Source organism: Strix aluco, chromosome 7 (genome assembly GCF_031877795.1).
Source record: "Strix aluco isolate bStrAlu1 chromosome 7, bStrAlu1.hap1, whole genome shotgun sequence".
In the NCBI taxonomy this organism is placed as follows: Eukaryota; Metazoa; Chordata; class Aves; order Strigiformes; family Strigidae; genus Strix; species Strix aluco.
In genome coordinates, this window is record NC_133937.1 from 21,002,744 (window position 1) to 21,023,777 (window position 21,034).

Here is a 21,034-nt window from a genome sequence, read left to right on the forward strand (position 1 = left end):
CATTCCTTCCCTGTGCTCCTATGTCTTGAGTAGCTTAGCCAGAGCTGTAGATCAGGGTGAAGACTATGTTTGTATCTATAGCTATGAATCAGGGGTAACTGTAAAGTTAGTAATATTGAGTTATTTTGCTAATAGGAAAATTGAATTCAGGCAATGCATGATCCCACTTTTACCATACACTGAGTGCATGTAGCTGCTTACCAGTCTCTGCTTTTGTATTTAGGGGGGAAGGTGTACTGTTGCTGATTGCCTGAATAAGCCCAACGCAAAGATACACTTCGGCAGTCAGTGAGTTGAACAGTGCCTTGAGCCTTGCGCAGCAAATCTATAACTGTTTGGCGTAGCAGACCAGACACGAAAGTTTCATTCACCTGAAAAATACAATGATATGTACTTTCAGATTCCTGCAACAGAAAGCTTTTTTTAATCACATATCCCAGTACTGAGCAATCTCTGTATAACTTCTTTGCACTTCATATGTCCTCATCCCATCCTATTTTAGTAACTTCTTGACCCTCTCCTCACTACTTCTTTATACTATGATTGCCAGAAGTACACCACAAAAGTATAGTCTGCATCTCTTCTGAGACACTAAGAATACATTGTTTCCCCCACTCTTCAGGTGGAAGATGGAGGAGAGATGGAAGTAAATGAAAAATAGAAAAGCAAACAAAAATATTGAAACTTCTGGAGGGGGAATAAAAAATAGTTTGGGGTTAAAAAAAAGATTATTTATATTAAAAGGTGGTTAAGATAGTAAGATTTTTAAATAAAGATTGAAAAGCTCTAATTCCAGTGCTTTTTGCTTGGCTTGAGAATACCTAACTGGCACTGATGATCAGTTCTTCCTAGTATCCTCCTGGTTAGCTGTTATATGCATGCTTGGTCAGTTAACTCTTGTTTCCCTGATTTTCTCATGTGTAATCTGGGCACAGTTACACTATGGATTAGTTGCACTTTGTTGCTTGCCCTGCTATTTTGGGTCTGAGTCTCTGCTGGAGTGCCCAACTGCCACCTCCAGCTGTAGAGTGGCCCAGTCCCACAGGAAGCTGAACTCTTGGCAAGGAGCGGGGGGAACAGAACAGCCCTCTGACCCCCAGGAGCCAAGGACACTGTCTTCTACATAGTACTGTGCCAAACAGCCTCAGATTTCCAATCTGCACAACCTTTATACTGAATAGAATGCTCATTATAGAGTAACTAGAGAAAATGTAGGCCAAAACAATGAAGATCAAGCATTACCTTAAGTAGGATGTCACCAACTTGAAGCCTCCCATCTAGATCTGCAATGCTGTCCGGGCTGATGACTTTTATTAGGATAGCCCTGCCATTTCTTCCACCTACCAGTGCAAATCCTAGGCTTCCATGTTCTGCTTTTTCCAGCTCAATCTTAATAATTAAGTCCTACAATAGAAAAGGATGCAGTCTAAAGTGGAGTTTATTTAGGGCTGTGTTTTGTTTGTATTTTTAATACCAAAGAATCCCATTATGCTTCACAGTCCTCACTGGCTGATGTAGATTATGGGATATATCCATCTCTTGAATAGGTGTATAGAGCTTCCAGTGATTAACATAACAGCTGTATGTATGTATCAGAATAAAAATAGTACATACTTATTTCCATAATATTTTAAATCCTGAAGCAGAAAATAACCTCTTAAGAGCAAGGAAACATGTACTTTTGTAATCATTTTATAATATATCAAATACATCTCCTTAATTGACAAACAAGTTACTCTTATCTTCAGCATGACAGAAATGCAGTACATACTCCATTCTTTTATTATTCTATAATGAAAATCTTAACCTTGCAACCCCAACATACCCATCTATTTGGCTTTAGCACTTCATTCAGTTTTAAAATCAGCTGCTTTTTTAGGGTCAAGTATTATGTCAGAAATAGCAGCAACCTAGAAATGTTTATGACTTTCAGCATAACTAGTTTCAATGTTGCACATATCCTCAGATATTATTTTAGCAAGTTGAACAGATAAACCATCATGGATTAAATGGTGCGGAAGAAGCAGTAATAGTGATGACTTAATCCAAAGTGAGAAAATTGTTGCAATTTTTCTGCCAGGTTGGAGGTCTAATTTTAACAAAACACAATCAAGAGAAAAGTACTAACTCCATTCCCACAAAATATCAGTCCCCATGTGGGTAATTTCAATTCCATGCAAGGTTATTTTCCACGCATTGGGACAAACAGAATTGATCTTTGCACTTGTAAGAATTTTGAAGCATTGTATGTTGAGCATTAAAATGACTTATTTTTTCAAAGAACACACCTGTGTATTTTAGGAATTCATAATTTCAAAAATAGCATTCATTACTCTTGCCAGATTCAAATCATTATGGTTTATGTCAATGCTGCATAATACTCCAAAGGTTTGGAGTAATTTTACCCTCTTTTCAAATGCCCCATCTGAAAATTTCAGAATGAAAAGATTGTTGTGGAAAATGCTTCACAATTACAATCGCACTTATTTTCCCCAGAATCCCATGCTGTGATGTTCTGTATCTTTTTCCTGTGTTACTTTCTTTCTAAACTAAGGATTAATCTTGTAAGCTGTTAGAAGTACTATGAAGACCTAATGGAGGGGCTACGTCATGACTTGTGCTTATATTACCAAGCTGGTAAAACAGTGATATTATACATTGAGAAACAGCAATAGAGGAGTCTGACCTCAGGAAGTGCTCAGTGCATTCTAGTCCATGAATGCTGAAGCAATTCAACACTTCACAGGACGCTGTCCAAATGCATTATATTATCATTTTCAAAGAAACTGCAGAGGAAGAAAATACATTGAATACCACTATTGAAAAAAATCTCATTCCATATAGCTCACTTCGCTTGATGGGCCATCTCACACATGATAAAATTGTCACTTACCTTACATTCTGGGGAATTGGGAATATTTTGCTGAGCACCACAGTTTGTTTTCTCCAAATGTTTCTCTGAAAAAGCAACAAGAATTTTTACACAGTTGTACTGGTAAAAAGTTCTATAGTATAACACTCAAAATCATATTCAGAGACATAATAAAACATTTTCTATTTGACATGTAAAATACAAAAAAATTCCTGTGTACTTATGTGGGTTTACACTCCTGAACTATGAACTGAGCCTTCTGCATATTATTATGCCTGTAGACTTAAGTGAGCAAGTTCCAAAACAAACTTTAAAAGCAGCATGTTACAGGGTCAGAGACACCAGATGGACAACAGGTAATGTATAAATGTGCTCTGAAACTCTGGGGGAGACAGTTTTGTTTATGAAGAATTAATCTTTCTCAGACTTATTTTATTTCAAAGACAGGGCACTAAATTTTGCAAACCCTAACTGAAAAATACAAAGTTCCTTAGCATGTTGATGCAGCAAATGCTGTTCTTGGGAATTCAGGTTTTCATTTGAGAAAGAAATAATGGCTTCCTCTGTCTCAGCAGGTGGCCCTAAAAGCATACATGTAGGTTTGTTCTGACAGACCTCCTGCTCACCTTCATATACACAAGGGAATGTAAACTCTGTGCTTAGATTATTAAACAAAGCATCAGTATCTAATATTGATACTACATGAGGCAGTTTGAGACACTTATTACTGTGTGATTAAGTTTGCCAATTTGCACAGTGATATAAACAATTCTGTCACAAATTGCAGAGATATTACATCTCAGTCATTGCTATTTTAAAATTGTAACAACAATCAGAGATCAGACTGAGTCATTCTAGACATGTGGCAATGATCAGGCAGAGGAAGAAGCAAGGTGTGTTAGTGTCTGCAGAGATGTATATGTAAGAAGACAATGTGCATTTCTTGATGCTCCCACCTCTACCCACCCACTCCCAGTTTTGGAGGTTTGCTTTATCATATCTTGGTGATCATAGTTGTCTTCCACAAAGCACTCTTAATGTATGGATTATAGAAAATAATGAGTGTTCTGTTGTTAAAAAAAAAAGCTCCCTGTTGCAATGCAATTTTAGTATGCATTTTTGTAACTAAGTCTATAAAATGAAGGCTTGCTTCCTTGATAGCAAATTATTATAGATTTATCTGTAAATCTATCAGAGATTATAGCAAACAGAACACCAAATACCAAATTACTAAAGATTAAGTGCCTTATAAAATGGAAGAATCTTGTTTTATAAGAGACTCAGGTAGCTGTACCATTGTAGAGTTCATAAATCTGTATCAGAGGTGGGTCAGATCTATTTTGAAGGTGTCTTGAGAAATCTTGGAATCTGCAAAGCTTATGGAGCAAGGTTGTGTAAGCAAGGTCCTACCAGGATATGCATTTACCATGCATATCCTGGTATAACTATACCACAGTAACGGAGAGTACACGTAACTTTCTCTGTGTCTGGTAAATTCAAAGCAGCTTGTTCTTCAGTAAGTGAAATAATCTGTTTCAGTTTATAAAAACAAACACATGGCTAGTTGTTTTAGGGTAGGAAATATGTAACTAGCTTGACTTGGAATAATTTCTTCAGGTAGCCGTATTCAGATGAGTATAGGCATATGAGCAATTCTGGTCCAGGGTTACTTTTTCAGGTCATCTTTACATGATTAAAAAAACTCAGGCCTGACTTAACACTCCAGCCAAATGTACACTGGAAAGTATTACTTGCAAGGCTAACACACTTTCTATGCAGTGACGTAGACATGATACCTATCCTTCCATCTGATGGTGCAGATGCAACCTCTGCTTGCTGAGACTCCTACTGCTAGAGCAATTCTGGTCAAGTCTTTGTAGTGCAGATGATTGCTGAAGTTTTCTGTCAGTTTTAGTATTAAATATCACCCCCTGATAGAAATGCTCTTATATTAACTAAGAGATATTGGTGCTGCCTGTTTCTGATTTTCTACAGATTTATTGATAACAGTTTAAAAAGTTGGTCTAGAAAATGAAGTAGTGGCTCATATGAAATAGTGGCTGGAAAAAGAAGTGCTGGAAAACCTGTTACAGAATAGTTTCAATCAAAACAGATGTTGAAATATGAACACATAAAATTCCCATTTAATAATAACAGACTAAAAAAATAGAAACTGACTATGCAAAATGCAAGATTTTTTTTTTTTACAGAGAAATATACATTTTTATGTTTGTCTTTAAAGAGCTACCACATTTTCTTCAGACCCTTAGGATGGCCATAACAGAAATACTGAATGCCAAGTTACAATCTGTTGATAACATTTTAAATGCAATGAAGCAATACCTTATGCTTATTTCCAAAACCAGAAACAAATTTTGAACTGAAAACCAAAAATATTAGCCTTACTTACTATTTTCCTGCTCTATAGGAACCACTGGATTGCCATTTCTGGGGGCAGAAAAAGTGAAATATGTGCACCATTAAGAGCTGCATGCTTTGTAAAGCACATATGAAAAATATTTTTAGGAAGTCAGTTGTCTAAATTGTAGTTGTACTTCTAAGATTTTGTTAATGGTGCTTTCCTAAAGAGCATTTATATTAGTATGTAAAATATTTGACTTATTTAACAATAGTGAAACATTTTATTTAAATGGGTTGGGGAAAGAAGGAACATGTTAAATCATCTGTCCCAGTGCAGAACTGCTTTGTGGTACATTTTGAATTTGGCTTTGGTTTCCTCTCCTTTACCCTATTTCGGTTTGTCTGCTTAGATTGTGAATTCTTACTGTCAGGATGTGTTGCTTACTAACTGCTTGTACAGCAAGAAGTATAATGAGGCTGCAGTTTCTTCATCTGCTAGACCAGTGCAAGTTAATAAAACATTGATAAAAGTTTAAGGTATGTTAAGACAGCTGTGACAGACATACTACTGCTCACTCTGGTTATGTAACTTAGTTTATTCACATACTTTTGGGTTATTGTTTGACTGTTTCTCTGACATCTTTGGAAGCTATTTCTGTATCAGTCCAGGACCTCTGCTGGTGCTATGTAAGACACAGTAAATCTGAAGTGCAGCCAAGAACTGATGAGGGAAATTCTTAACTGCAGGTTATTGATCAAGACTGGAATGACTTTTTGTTACATGCTGCAAATTAAATGCTGTATTTTTCATACATTTCTAAAACAGGTTTAGATCTAGGGTTAGGGTTAGGGGTTAGGTTTAATGGGGGCTTAGGGTTAGGGTTAGGAGTTAGGGTTAGCGTTTAGGGTTAGGGTTACGGTTAGGGGCATAGGTTTAGGTTTAGGCTTATGGTTTGGTTTTAAGGGTTAGATGTAGGGTTAGGGTTAGGGGTTAGGGTTAAGGGGGGCTTAGGGTTAGGGTTAGGGTTAGGAGATAGGATTAGGGTTAGGAGTTAGGGTTTAGGGTTAGGGTTACGGTTAGGGGCATAGGATTAGGTTTAGGGTTATCGTTTGGTTTTAAGGTTTAGATCTAGAGTTAGTGTTAGGGGTTAGGGTTAAGGGGGGCTTTGGGTTAGGGTTAGGGTTAGGAGTTAGGGTTAGCGTTAGGAGTTAGGGTTAGCGTTTAGGGTTAGGGTTTAGGGTTAGGGTTACGGTTAGGGGCATAGGATTAGGTTTAGGCTTACGGTTTGGTTTTAAGGGTTAGATGTAGGGTTAGGGTTAGGGGTTAGCGTTAAGGGGGGCTTAGGCTTAGGGTTAGGAGTTAGGGTTAGGGTTAGGAGTTAGGGTTAGCGTTTAGGGTTAGGGCTTAGGCTTAGGGTTACGGTTAGGGGCATAGGTTTAGGTTTGGGGTTATTGTTTGGTTTTAAGGGTTAGATCTAGGTTTAGGGTTAGGGGTTAGGGTTAAGGGGGGTTCGGGTTAGGTTTAGGAGTTAGGGTTAGGGTTATGAGTTAGGGTTAGCGTTTAGAGTTAAGGTTTAGGGTTAGGGTTACAGTTAGGGGCATAGGGTTAGGTTTAGGGTTATCGTTTGGTTTTAAGGTTTAGATCTAGGGTTAGGTTTAGGGGTTAGGGTTAATGGGGGCTTCGGGTTAGCAGTTAGGTTTAGGAGTTAGGGTTAGGGTTAGGAGTTAGGGTTAGCGTTTAGGGTTAGGGTTTAGGGTTAGGGTTACGGTTAGGGGCATAGGATTAGGTTTAGGGTTATCGTTTGGTTTTAAGGTTTAGATCTAGGGTTAGGTTTAGGGGTTAGGGTTAAGGGAGGCTTCGGGTTAGCAGTTAGGTTTAGGAATTAGGGTTAGGGTTAGGAGTTAGGGTTAGCGTTTAGGGTTAGGGTTTAGGGTTAGGGTTACGGTTAGGGGCGTAGGTTTAGGTTTAGTGATATGGTTTGGTTTTAAGGTTTAGATCTCGGGTTAGTGTTAGGGGTTAGCGTTAAGGGGGGCTTAGCGTTAGGGTTAGGAGATAGGATTAGTGTTAGGAGTTAGGGTTAGCGTTTAGGGTTAGGGTTATGGTTAGGGGCATAGGGTTAGGTTTAGGGTTATGGTTGGCTTGTAAGGTTATAGACATTGGGTTAGGGTTGGGGTTAGCGTTAAGGGGGGCTTAGGGTTAGGAGTTAGGGTTAGGGTTAGGAGTTAGGGTTAGCGTTAGGGTTAGGGTTTAGGGTTAGGGTTACGGTTAGGGGCATAGGTTTGGGTTTAGGGTTATCGTTTGTTTTTAAGGGTTAGATGTAGGGTTAGTGTTAGGGGTTAGGGTTAAGGGGGGCTTCGGGTTAGGGTTAGGGTTAGGAGTTAGGGTTAGGGTTAGGAGTTAGGGTTAGCGTATAGGGTTAGCGTTTAGGGTTAGGGTTACGGTTAGGGGCATAGGATTAGGTTTAGGCTTACGGTTTGGTTTTAAGGGTTAGATGTAGGGTTCGCGTTAGGGGTTAGCGTTAAAGGGGGATTAGGGTTAGGGTTAGGAGTTAGGATTAGGGTTAGGAGTTAGGGTTAGCGTTTAGGGTTAGGGATATGGTTAGGGGCATAGGTTTAGGTTTAGGGTTAGGGTTTGGTTTTTAGGTTTAGATCTAGGTTTAGGCTTAGGGGTTAGGCTTAAGGGGGGCTTCAGGTTAGGGTTAGGGTTAGGAGTTAGGGTTAGGGTTAGGAGTTAGGGTTAGTGTTTAGGGTTAGGGTTTAGGGTTAGGGTTACGGTTAGGGGCATAGGATTAGGTTTAGGCTTCTGGTTTGGTTTTAAGTTTTAGATCTAGGGATAGTGTTAGGTGTCAGCGTTAAGGGGGGCTTAGGGTTAGCGTTAGGAGTTAGGGTTAGCGTTTAGGGTTAGGGTTTAGGGTTAGGGTTACGGTTAGGGGCATAGGATTAGGTTTAGGCTTATGGTTTGGTTTTAAGGGTTAGATGTAGGGTTAGTGTTAGGTGTCAGCATTAAGGGGGGCTTAGGGTTAGAGTTAGGAGTTAGGGTTAGGGTTAGGAGTTAGGGTTAGCGTTTAGGGTTAGGGTTACGGTTAGGGTTACGGTTAGGAGCATAGGTTTAGGTTTAGGGTTATGGTTTGATTTTAAGGGTTAGATGTAGGGTTAGGGTTAGGGGTTAGGATTAAGGGGGGCTTTGGGTTAGGGTTAGGGTTAGGAGATAGGATTAGGTTTAGTAGTTAGGGTTAGCGTTTAGGGTTAGGGTTTAGGGTTAGGGTTACGGTTAGGGGCATAGGATCAGGGTTAGTGTTATCGATTGGTTTTAAGTTTTAGATCTAGGGTTAGTGTTAGGGGCTAGGGTTAAGGGGGGCTTAGGGTTAGGGTTAGGAGTTAGGGTTAGGGTTAGGAGTTAGGGTTAGCGTTTAGGGTTAGGGTTTTGGGTTAGGGTTACGGTTAGGGGCATAGTTTTAGGTTTAGGGTTATGGTTTGGTTTTAAGGTTTAAATCTAGCATTAGGGTTAGGGGGGCTTACGGTAAGGGTTAGGGTCAGGGTTAGGAGTTAGGGTTAGCATTTAGGGTTAGGGTTTACGGATAGGGTTACGGTTAGGGGAATAGGGCTTGGTTTAGGGTTATGGTTAGGTTTTAAGGTTTAGATCTAGGGTTAGGGTTAGGGGTTATGGTTAGGGGGGGTTAAGATTTAGGGTTAGGGTTAGGGTTAGGAGTTAGGGTTAGCCTTTAGGGTTAGGGTTACGGTTAAGGGCATAGGGTTAGGTTTAGGGTTATGGTTTGGTTTTAAGGGTTAGGGCTAGGGGGGGTTAGGGTTAGGAGTTAGGATTAGGGTTATAGTTTAGGGTTAGCGTTTAGGGTTATGGTTTAGGGTTAGCGTTACGGTTAGGGGCATAGGGTTAGGTTTAGGGTTATGGTTTGGTTTTAAGATTTAGATCTAGGGTTAGGGTTAGGGGTTAGGGTGAAGGGGTGCTTAGGTTTATGGTTAGGGTTAGGAATTAGGGCTAGAGTTAGGAGTTAGTGTTAGCATTTAGTGTTAGGGTTTAGGGTTAGGGTTACGGTTAAGGGCATAGGGTTAGGTTTAGGGTTATGGTTAGGTTTTAAGGGTTAGGTCTAGGGTTAGGGTTACGTGTTAGGGTTAGTGTTAGGGTTAGGAGTTAGTGTTAGGAGTCAGGGTTAGCGTTTAGGGTTAGGGTTTAGGGTTAGGTTTACGTTTAGGGGCATAGTGTTAGTGTGCTGCACTGAAGAACACAGCAGTAAAACTACACAAAAATCTATAAAATATGGTCTTCTGCAGCCAACTTTCTCTAGATTCAGTATTATTCTTAGCCTTCTATCGCTTTCAGCTGTTGTACTCCAATTTCTCAGCTATGTCTAGCCGTCCCCTTTAGGCCTCAGGTGCTGCCTCATAGTCTAAAAGTACCTCCTGTAAATAAAGGACCAAGGGGCCCAATCCTGCTTCAGTATAACCAAAGGCAAAACTTCTTGTATCAGTGGCAGCAAGATGAAGTGGGAAAAAAAAACTTATTGGAAGAAGGGACCCAGCCAAGAGACCTCAGGTGCTGTTCTGCAAGATGTCAAGCAGTTGGCTTTCAAATCTAAGCTGATCAAATGCCAGGAAAGATGGGAACTTGAAGTGACGTATTCCTAGGGTGCTGGAGGGCTAATACACTGATTTTAAGGGCTGAAAAGGGGTCCATGGCAGACAGATTAACAGAACAGACTTGCTAACTTTTAAAGATCTTTTAGAATGAAAAGCAGCTAGAAAAATGGATTTTTAGTCAGCATCCTTTTACTTGACATAAGGTGCTGGACAATGGGTTAATTAATTTATTAAATAATGTAATTTCTGAACACACCCAGGTGAGGACTTCAACCTAGATAAAATAGGTCTGTCTATCCTATCTCTTGATTTTCCTCTGTGGTTCCACCCCTCAAAAATTAATAACTTACAGTAACATGTTGCTTTGAAGTGCCTTATGTCCAAGAGTAGCCTAGTGATGAATTTGTATCTTTACATCTTTATGATGTAAAATGAGTTCAGAAATTTCATCAAAAGGGACTGAAAATTCATTGGAGACTAGAAGTAAATCAAAACACAAATAATACCTGACAGGGAAAGACAAATGCTTTTTTAATATCAAGTATTCCAAATACCCTAAAAGTTCTTGCAGCCTATTTTAGGACTTGCTGTGCAACAAATCAAACTTGGATTACAAAATTAGGGGGATTAAAAATAGGGCCAATATTAACATTTGAACTGAGATATAGTTTTGAAATCATCAGTGATAATTCCAAAGAATATTTACAGAACTTATGAACAGTCTGTCCTGAGCCTAACAATACATTGAGGTGACATGATGAAGGCAGAACACTTTCTGTAGTCACAGGTAAAGAAAGAACAGATGCAGTGAGCATTAATCTCACTGCCTCTGACTTCCCTGAGTTGTGGTGGCAGTGACAGCGTTTGGCATGCACCTGAACCAGGGCCAGAATCACCTCTCTACACATTGTAGGAGTTATCTCCAGGAAGACACAACTGATTTCCTTTATGCACTTAAATATTATGTAGTTATAAATGTGAATGCAGAGATGTCTTTGAAATTGAAAATTACCCTAGTATGCATACAGATTAAATATTTGATGTACAGAATCATTTCTGAATTGACTAGGGAAGATATGGCTTGCTTTTTATGGATGCACGCTTTTTATAGAGGCACAAGATATTGCATAGTATGTATGTATTAAACTGATTCTGGGTCTCCACAGGCAGTTTGGGATCAGTGAAATAATTCTGCCCCACTCAAGAGTGTCTACACTTAAATAGCCTTAAATGAACAATTTTTACATGAGGATCACAATCTTTTTGTTGCTCAAGGCTGCAGTTTATTTGCTGCTTTAAAAAAAAAATCCAAACCCTGTAATTTGGAATACTGTATGGAGATTTTGAGAGGTGTTGGTCTCCAAAATAACTAGGACAAAGTAGTTAGGAGATACTGAAGAAGCACTGAAAACTGGGACCAAACTCTTTGTCAATGAGAACCTTAACCCTGTTTTGTTTTGCATCTTATTCATAAAAATCCACAAAACTGTAACATGCAATTGGCTACAGAGGTAAGAAGATGATCACTTCAGTCTGTAATTGCGAGCTTAGGATAGGGTTTGACTGCATCTATTGTGTTGATGACAGTTCTGGTTTAATACCTTTAAGGTTATATTTTGGTTTTGAAGAACAGTACTCTCCATAAAACAAATTAAGCTTATAAAAATATAGTATAGAAATTATTTACTAAGAAATCACAGCTAAATATATTGGTTTTATAGGCACTGTGGTGGTTTAGCCCCTGCCGGGGTCTGAGACCACGCGGCCGCAAAGCCCCAAGACTGAAATAAGGAAAGGTTTAATACAACAATGCAATAGCAACACAACAAACAACAGCAATAACAATAACAGTAATAGTGATAGCAATTAACAGAGCAAAATAGCTACTAAATACAGCAGTGGGAAGCACGATGTACAAAACCACGAGTGCACCGTGCTCCCGCGCCAGGAAAAATGTGACCTGCCAGGATGTAAAGTCCGCATGGTATCTGAATAACCCAGCTAGAGCTCCCCCCCCACTGCTGGGGAAACTTAACCCTATCCTGGCTAAACCAGGACAGCACTATTCATCTATAACATTTAAAATTGAAAACCCAAGTAAATTCTCAAACAGTAAGTTCTCAAAATATATTAAAAGGTAGTTAAAATTGAATTAAGGGAATGTTGTTGATACCACCAAACTAATGACTGTTACTGATAATTGAGGAAATACAGAAAAAACTGTATTGAAAATATCTTAATCATAACTGTATTCATTATTTAGAGACACAAAAAAGGAAGAATCTGGGAGATTAGATACCCTCACTGTGTACTTTAGACTTTTTTAAATGTCTAAATTAAACTCTTGAGCTTCTTGTGTATATAGTGCATCTTAGGGCCAATACAGTAACCCTTTAATATATTTAAAGTCAGTTCTTGTTACATGCTATCATTCATGGCAACATGTTTTTTACCTGGAAATGTAAGTATAATAATTCGATAAAAAGCTGGATAATTACTAATTACTTTGTTTAAGTACAACCTACTATATTCCAGTGCTGCTTGTCCATAAAATACCTATACATTTTATGTACATAAAAAGTTGGAAGAAACTGGAAAGAGCACATTTTTTGAAAGATCTAGTTTAAAATTAATTTAAATCATAGCCTGATTTATTCACATATATTTCATATACAAATTTTATACTCTGTGTCATTGTACACTTATTATTGTAATTTTGGAGAGAATACACTGTATTCCTCATACCAGAGAGATGAATCTCATTAAGTATGAAATTCAACTCTCTGAAATATGGAGTGGAAATTTATGGGTTTATAATTTGAATAAACACTTAAAATGATGTTAAAAAATTCTGCTCAAATAAAGTAGACAGGCGGAGACAAATCTGTAAATACTAACAAGTCAATAAGGGAATTGCCTGGTTGCTAAAGGATGACTTTTCCTTAGATTATGCTACAGAAATTATAGCTGTAATGATACGGCCTTCATTAAATTATATATTTTCACCCTCTGATGTAAATTATTTTATTTCCTTTCTAGAAACATGCACTTTGATCAATAGGAGAATTAACCAGACTATTGCAAAGTATTCAGCATTCAAGGGGGATAAAATTTCATTGCTGAAGAGAGCCAAATTTCATTGCTAGGAAGTCATAAACTTCTCATGGGTTGGGCCAGTCTTTAAAAAGTCTAATCATTGAAGGAGACTTGAAATCTGATTCCTGAAGAATGTGGTTATGTGCCTCTCTATGGGGAATTTCATGAGCTGAGTAGTAAGGTTGTTAAAAGAACCTACCTGTGAATTTCAGAGGAGAATATTACACTGTCTGCAGTCAGTTTGCAAATAGATATTATTTCAGTAGAAATGTATAAAAACATCTCACTGGATAACTGCATTCAAAAGAAAGTGGTGCTATGTTTGTTCTTGCTAAGTTTATATGCCTTATCATCTCCACCCTGGCTGACGTCAAACCCCAAGGACCTCATAGAATATCTATCTATGATAGAGAGCTAGTGCTGTTCTTTTATTTTTTTCATGCACCTTTCATTAAAAGCTCATTCTACAAGAGTGCATAATGAACTGGTGGCCTAGAACTGAATCTATCTAATACATAATCTACATTCTAGAGCTTCAAAGACATGCTGTCTGCTGCTGCAGTGCCAGAAATAGTAGGACAGTAGAACTCAGGCACCATAGTATTATTTCTCTTTTATTTTTATTGGCTTATGTCCTTTTTTTAGGCATTATGTAATTCTTGAGGCAGCTTCATTCCAGACATAGGAACTGGGAATGAAGAGTCAAATGATGTGCTGATGCTGAGGTTAAAAGTTAGTGCCACAAGACATGTAAAAGAACCTGGGCAGGCTTTACTCTAGCTTCTTCAGGTGCCAAAGAAAAATGAAGTACCAAATTAAAGATGGAGAGCTAAGATTTTAGCCTATACAGTCCAGGCTTCCCAAAGTCTCTCCATAACTTCTCAAGCAGCTAATCCTACTGTAGTCAATGCTGCTGTGGTTCGCCTATCATTAATGTGTTAAACAGGTACTCTAAAGCTAGTTTTTGAGTCCTGAAAGTGTCACAGTTATACCTTTATTTGCAGTAGACAGATATCCAAAGCTTCTGATCTTGATTCTGATGCTGACTGGCTCTATCACCTGAGAAGGTCTCAGTGCCTTCTTTCACCACATCACTGAGGATGATGTGGTTTGCTATCATTAGGGATCCACTTTAGATGTAAATAGTAAATGGCCATTATTTGTATTCCTCTGGAATTTCCATCTAAAAATTTCTAAATCACTAATGTTTACGAAGCATATGCCCAAACTTCCATAAAATAAGGCTACTTTTATTTTAGAAACTGCAAACTGTAATGCAGGGACTTGTCTAAAAACACATCAGAGGGCAGTAGAGAAGAAATTAGGAAACCACTTTCTTAATTGAGAGTCTTTAGTCCCACGTTGTAATCACTAGAGACATGTCTTTCTGGTGTTTGGAGTTCAGTGCTGTTTCCTAAATAATAATACTCAGTATAAATCCATGAGTAAATAACGTACTTAAACATGTTTTCCAGAATCATATGAACTGTGTTACACTAATGAAGAATTATCCCTGCCATAACAGCATAACAATTTAATGCCTTCTATTCCTTTGCCTTCAATAGAAAATAAAAATACGCTGAGGTTCTCTGAATTTTTATTAGTGAAATTCTGTCATAGGTGAATGTTTCTAAACCCAGAAGACAGAAGGGACAAAGCACTGACATTCTGAACCACAATCTGACCAACTCTATATTATAATTTTTCATACAAGCAAGCAGTCTTCTAATCAGAATTAGCTAATGACTTGAGAGAAATGAAATTAGCTTTAATGTAAAAAAAAAAAAAAAAGAGGGCAAATATGAGATACTGCTGTACAAAGCCAAGAAGATGAATGCTTTAATACTTATTTGATTTATAATGAGATTAAGAGAAATATGTAAGAACCGACCTGTACAAGTTGGACAGATGCTACATCCAGAATAGTCTGAAATCTTCTATAATTTTGTCCAATTCTGATTGTTTAGATCATCATAGTTGTAAATGTCACATTAAACATAATCAGGACTTGCTTGGACTTCTGTTTCTTGGGTTTTCTCTCTTCCTCTTTCTTTCCTTCTGTCTTCTCTCTTTCTTTCTCTCTCTCTTTCTTCCTTTTTCTCTTTCTACTGCTTTGTTTATATCTCGTAACTAAGCACTGTGTGGTCTGGCAAATGGCTAAGCAAGTAAACAGTAAGGTTCCTTCTCTTGCTTGCAAGCCAAGATTAGCAGCTCCTGGTTTGAAGTTGAGCACAACGTCATGTCTGTTGAGGCTGTTTACACTCCTTCCTCTTTTTTTTTTTTTTTTTTTTTTTTCTTTTTGGTAGTTCACCCGCCAGGTAATGAGAGTCAGCTTTTAGGAAGTGGCTCAATATAAATCTCTGGATCCGTCGACATATAAGAACTCTATTGGATTACCTGACACACACGGGAGCATTAGACCTAAAGCCCTGTAGACTGATGTCACATTCAGCCCTCTGTCAGTCCAGAGAGAAGCAGTACACCGAAGCAGTGATTGATGGTCTAAGGGGGTGAATGTGTCTTCTAGGAGCAGCAAAATCCTTCAGGCTCAATACACAATGTGGATAAGATTTTGATGGGTATGTCTGGCAGAAAAAAACAAGTGAAAGAAGGGAATTTGATTGGTTTTTTTAATATTGGTCAATCTGAAAAATTCTGGTTAATTATTGCAGGGTGCAGCTGTGCTCAGAGCAGGGCAAAGGGAGCAAATGGGATGCTGCAGGGCAACTGTGAGCTGGGCATAAGAAAGTAAAGAAAAAAAAACCTTAGCAAAACAAAACAGAATGCTATTGGACTTATTCAATAAGCTCTTCACATTAATTGTTCCTCCATTCTTCCCAGCTCTGTTTCTCTTGGCATTCTATTTTATTCCTTCCATCTTCAAAACAGCTTCTTCTGGTTTGAGCTAAATAGAAGTCCATCTGCCTCCAAAAAGTCTGAATTCATTCCGTTACTTCCATGTATTAAAAAAAGCCCAAACACAGAAGAAATTATCAAAATGTATGTTATGTATTGCAATGGCAAGTATCAATTTTTATGATGTTAGTATTCAGCTAGAGCAGACAGCATTTTATTTTTAAAGAAGACCCTCAAAAATTGGATGACACAACAGAAAATATGGTATCATACAAAAGGCCAAAAGCTACAAAGAGAAAATATTCACATCAGGCAGACATCTCTGTTGCAGTCCATGTCTATGGTAGACCCAAGTCAAGATTATTTTACCATCAGAAGCTGAAATCATCATTACCCTAGGTCCTCATACTGTTTGATTTATCAGCTGACACTCAGCCATGTTCTTCTTCATGTCTTGTCCTTCCTTGGACTGTAAGACTGTCTCCACTCCTGATTCTTGTCCTCCATAAATGCTCTTCTGGGGAATAGTTGAAGGATCCTTTGCTTTCTCCCTCCAGCTTTGTATAAGCATTCCACAAAGCTGCATTTGTTTACTCTTTCTCCCTATAATTTGTCCCTGAGCAATGTGATTTGCAAATGCAATTTCAGCTACAATTTGTATGCCAATGCCTCACAGATGTCTCCACTGCAGATTTCTCTCTTCATGTCCAAATGAAAACCCTGGATTGTCTCTCTTTGCCTATCTTCATGCAACTAGTCATTTAAGTTCAACATGGCCAAAAAAAGCCCTCTTATTTCCATATTTCTCACTCCTTTTTCCTTTCTTAATCGCTGTTATCCCTAGCCCATACCCTGGGTCCCACATTCGGTTTGGTCTTCTTCCTAGGTCAACCCTTCCACTGTATCTGGATCTTGACATGTGCTTTTGAATAAAATTTAGAAGCTATCGCATTCTTTATCTATCTTTAAACAAAATTTATTCAGGCTTTCATCATCTCAATTGCTGCAAATCCCTCTCTTCTGACACTGACAAATGCAATATTGCCTTATCCAAAATGTCACTGAAAACATCCATTTTGCTGAATGTTAGCACTGGGCACATCACCCACCTTTTTTATCCCATCTCTGGTCCCTTTTCTTTATAGCAGCAAAATAAATCTATTTTTTTCTAAATTTGGTCTTGGTCCAGAAGTCATAAATCTGAAGGAATCTGGAATGCAGGCAGGAATAAAACTATGTAGAAAAGTCTCACATCTGAGATGTCTCAAACAGAACATTTTGGAATTGGCAAAACAACATTTACTTATAAATCTTACCAACTGTGCAATAAAGACTATTTGTTGACTCTTTTCCTGTGATCACTGGGACTGATACTGCTTTTCATTTTTTGGATTCATGGACCCAAATACCAACAGATCAGCAAAAGGCTGTTGATGATAAAAAGAAACTCTGAGCATTGATACACCTTGGGATGTATTCAGCCTGGTTGTCCAGTACAGTCATAATAGAAGGAGAAAAGCAACACAGAAGTTTGTGGCTATTCCTTCCTCAAGTAATGAGTAGGGAGGAGATAGGAAGTTATTTATAGTGATGCATGCGTAGCTACCAGATTTGATTTAAGTAGATGTGCAGATAATGCTGTTTGTGGAGTTAATAGGGTGTGTGGCTTGTTGAATCATTTTGCTAGAAATAATGTGTTATGTGAATATTCTCCCATTAAATCAGGTAGAAATGTTGATTTGATTAACTAATCAAAGTTCCTGAATACTTTATGCTCCATTGTTTTAAGAAAACACTCAGTCATTCTTCTCATGAAAGCATAGGCCCAATGCAAACCTGTGGTAGTTCTGTTGGTGTAAGCAATGGTTCCAGATTTATGAAATTGTATTATCACCCATGGTTCCTTCTCTATTCTAAATAGTCATTGAAAACAGCCATTTTAGAAAATTATTCACATCATATTGGTCTGAACCAAAGTAGTATTTCAGACTCATAAACTCAGTTTGAGTGCTCAATTTTTCATTCTACTCACCTATTGAATCCTTATGGATTGTAATGATTGTAATGATGACATGTATGCAATTGTGGCAAATTTTATGTAACTAGATCACTATGAAAGAAGGTTAACAAGATGAAAGACTATTTATCCCAGTGAAGGAACTGCCGGATGGAGGCTTGGGATCTCCCTTATGTTCTGTCCAGCTTTCTGAGAACTGGCAAGGGTTAGAATCCAAATATTCTCTGATCATTAATGCCTTTTCATCCCACAGAAGCTGAAGTGTGGGAAGCTCTTAAAGTTTACATAAAGGTGAGGATTATTGTTTATTTCTCAGATGTTGATGGTACAAGCAGGCTGTCAAAACTGCAACCACAGGTCAGGCATGGGGTTTCTGTTAAACAGAGAAGATTCACAGTGCTTCTGTTAAGTTGTAACTGTTTTTAGTTCAGAGTCCCATATAGGGGATCATGAACTGCTTGAGCTGTCAGGGCTAAATGTAGATCACTTGAACTTTCAGAAAAATCGGGGAATCTCCCTTTTTGTTTTAAGTCTGCTCAAGTCACATAACAGGACCTAACCACTTCTTCTGATAGTGAACTTCCATGCATCATCCCTATGCCCAGTATACACACAAATTAAAGTTTTATTTCCATAACAATTTCTAAGCAGATTAGAATTGGTCCAGTCATCTATATTTAGCTTAGCAAAGTAATATGAAGATGTGAGTCTATGCTCTTGTTCTGGGCTTTGCTGTCAGGGGTATTTCACAGCTGTATCTTCATGGGAATCAGGTCAGATTTGTATAGCCCTGATCTCAGTTTTGAAGAAAAAGAGAAGAGGCCAATATGTAAGCAAGATACAAAGAAAGGATCTATGTAAGGAAATTAATTTCAGATCAACAGCTGAACAAACATACTGGAACAGCCTGTTTCCCTTTAAGAAATAATTCCTAAGTTAATTAAAGAAACTCACTAAACTGAGAGTGGAGGTGTTTTGTGGTTTGTTTTTAAGTTTGTGTTTGAAGGGGGCAGGAGGGCAGCGTAACTCTTACCTACCACTGGTGACAGTAACTGGTTTTCCTTAAAAACAGTAGTTGGCAAAGGCTGGATCAAACCCCTGGGAGTTTCGAAATCTTTAGGAAGTTCTATGAATGGATGAGACCCAATTTAAATATCACTTTTAATACAATCTGTTTAATTTGCTTTTGCTTCTTACACTGCTTTTGAGATGTGATGTGAAGCAATAAAACATGATTGGACAAGTAGCTCATGTTTGTGATACCTGATGGCAGCTCTGCTGATCCCATAAGTAATTCAGTGAGGCAGTATTCCTATGATACATCCTCCAATGCATCTTTCTAGGATACAAGAAGAGAGGGTGTGAAGCAAATAATTCGTGATACAAAGTACAAACTGGCACTGTTTAATGACAAATGCTCTTAGACTATAATGGAGTTACTCTCTAAATAAGAACTGTAAATTCAGGCCATTAATCTGAGGAAAGAAAGAGTGAAACTTTGTTAAACGTTTCTGGAATATGGTGATGGAATTCCATGTGTACACTCCGTGTATAGTTTCATTAAAAATAGCCATTTTACCCAGCAATTACGTGGATGCTGGTTATAAGGAAAAAAAAAAATCTCTTTGCTCTCTTGGAAAAGGGATTTTATATTTGGTTTGCTCTTGGCCACCACAATGAAACCTTCACACATTCAGATATACTTATATATATCAGATTAACACTTTACTTACAGAATGAAAAGAATTTTCTCTACTATAGCTGAAGTGATCAAAATATATTTTAAATGAGTATACATACATGGTCACAGGGTAGTATTCCACAACGCAGAGATGTGTGCAGGCACCAAAGTAGCACAAAGAGGTATAGTTTCACCGAAGGGGAATAATTTATTATTGCAGTTATCCTCCTTATTCTGCCTAGTGTGGTTTGCTTAGTGCTAAGTCATGGTATTGTGCAGCATAGGCGTAACATGCACTATTAATTACCTTCAAAATGCTTTGGTCAGTTCATGATAAAATACCAAGTGAAAAGAGATAAAGCCAAGTTGTCCATATTCCTCTACCTGCCATTTAGCTCACAGTCCCCACATTTAGTTGTTTTACAAAACTACATTCAGAAGTTATTAGGTTTTGTATTGGGATCATTATATGGAATGCTAGATTCAACTAACATTTAGACAGGATGTCAGATAATTGGTGGTGTCCAATTTCATTTGAAACGCATCCATTCTCTAGCTCTTTTCAGAGATAATGTATGACCATATCTAACATGGGAAAGACGTTAGCATTTAGGAGTTGAAATTAGAAAACTCTGACAACAATTGGTGCACTCCTGATAAGTCTTTTTAATCAGAAAGATGTATTGAGCAAGTTCCGGGCTGAAGAACATTGAATGCTGGTTGGAGAGAATGTAACTGAAAATTTGCCTTTGGTATCCCCTGAGTTCGCGCCAGAGTCATCAGTGGTGTTGTTCAATATAAGGTCACTAAATTTTGGTCAACTTTGTATGGTCCCATGTAGCACAAACCATGAACAGAGGATGGTACAGGGGCTTTTCCAGCTATGATCACCTTATAATGACAAGGGTGAAACAGCTGATATAAAAGTCTCTATGGCCTTGTTCTGAATCCTGGAAATGCCTTCTGCTCTGGAATTATTTTTAGAAAGCCAAATAAAAAGTCTTCATTGATAAGGGTGTAGGAAGGGAGATCAGGCATGTTAGTATGTAATTTAGAAAGACAGGTGTGGGGTACAGATATAAATTAGAAGTATGTTTGGAAGATTGCTGATCTAAACCCCACAGCTGAAAAGCTGCATACATTTACAACCAATCTTTCCCCAGTAAAGAAACCACAACAACTTGGTTGGGACATAGGTAGAATATATTGCCACAATCCAGCCCAGTGAGCCCACTGTCTAATGCTGTCCTCAGATAATGCCAAATCCAAAAACTTTTACTAAATTCGCCCAAGCAAAAATTCAATTGAATAGTACTATAAAGATCACCCTATGCTGTGTAATATCAGTGTAGAGAAATATGAGTCATGTGACATCATAAGCCTGTTTTTTAATAGTTACACTTCTCTCCACAAACAATTTCAAGTTGGCTGAGTATGTCTAATGATTGTACATACTTTGCTGCTTTTTACTCAATATACCTATTAATATAAATTGGCTGTACATGGAATTATGGCAGCTCAGAAAGAACTTTGCAGGATCAGCAAGGAAGGGGTT

At 38.1% G+C, this 21,034-nt stretch overlaps 1 long non-coding RNA gene across 1 annotated transcript; it reads right to left on the minus strand.

Moving 5' to 3' along the window:
- Positions 1-2,685: 2,685 nt before the first annotated feature.
- LOC141925633 (uncharacterized) lies at positions 2,686-14,970 on the minus strand. Its single transcript, XR_012623895.1, has 3 exons — positions 14,817-14,970; positions 2,894-2,958; positions 2,686-2,786 (listed from the first exon to the last, which is right to left on the minus strand). It is a non-coding gene; the product is annotated as an uncharacterized LOC141925633 (long non-coding RNA).
- Between the last annotated feature and the right edge of the window lie 6,064 nt (positions 14,971-21,034).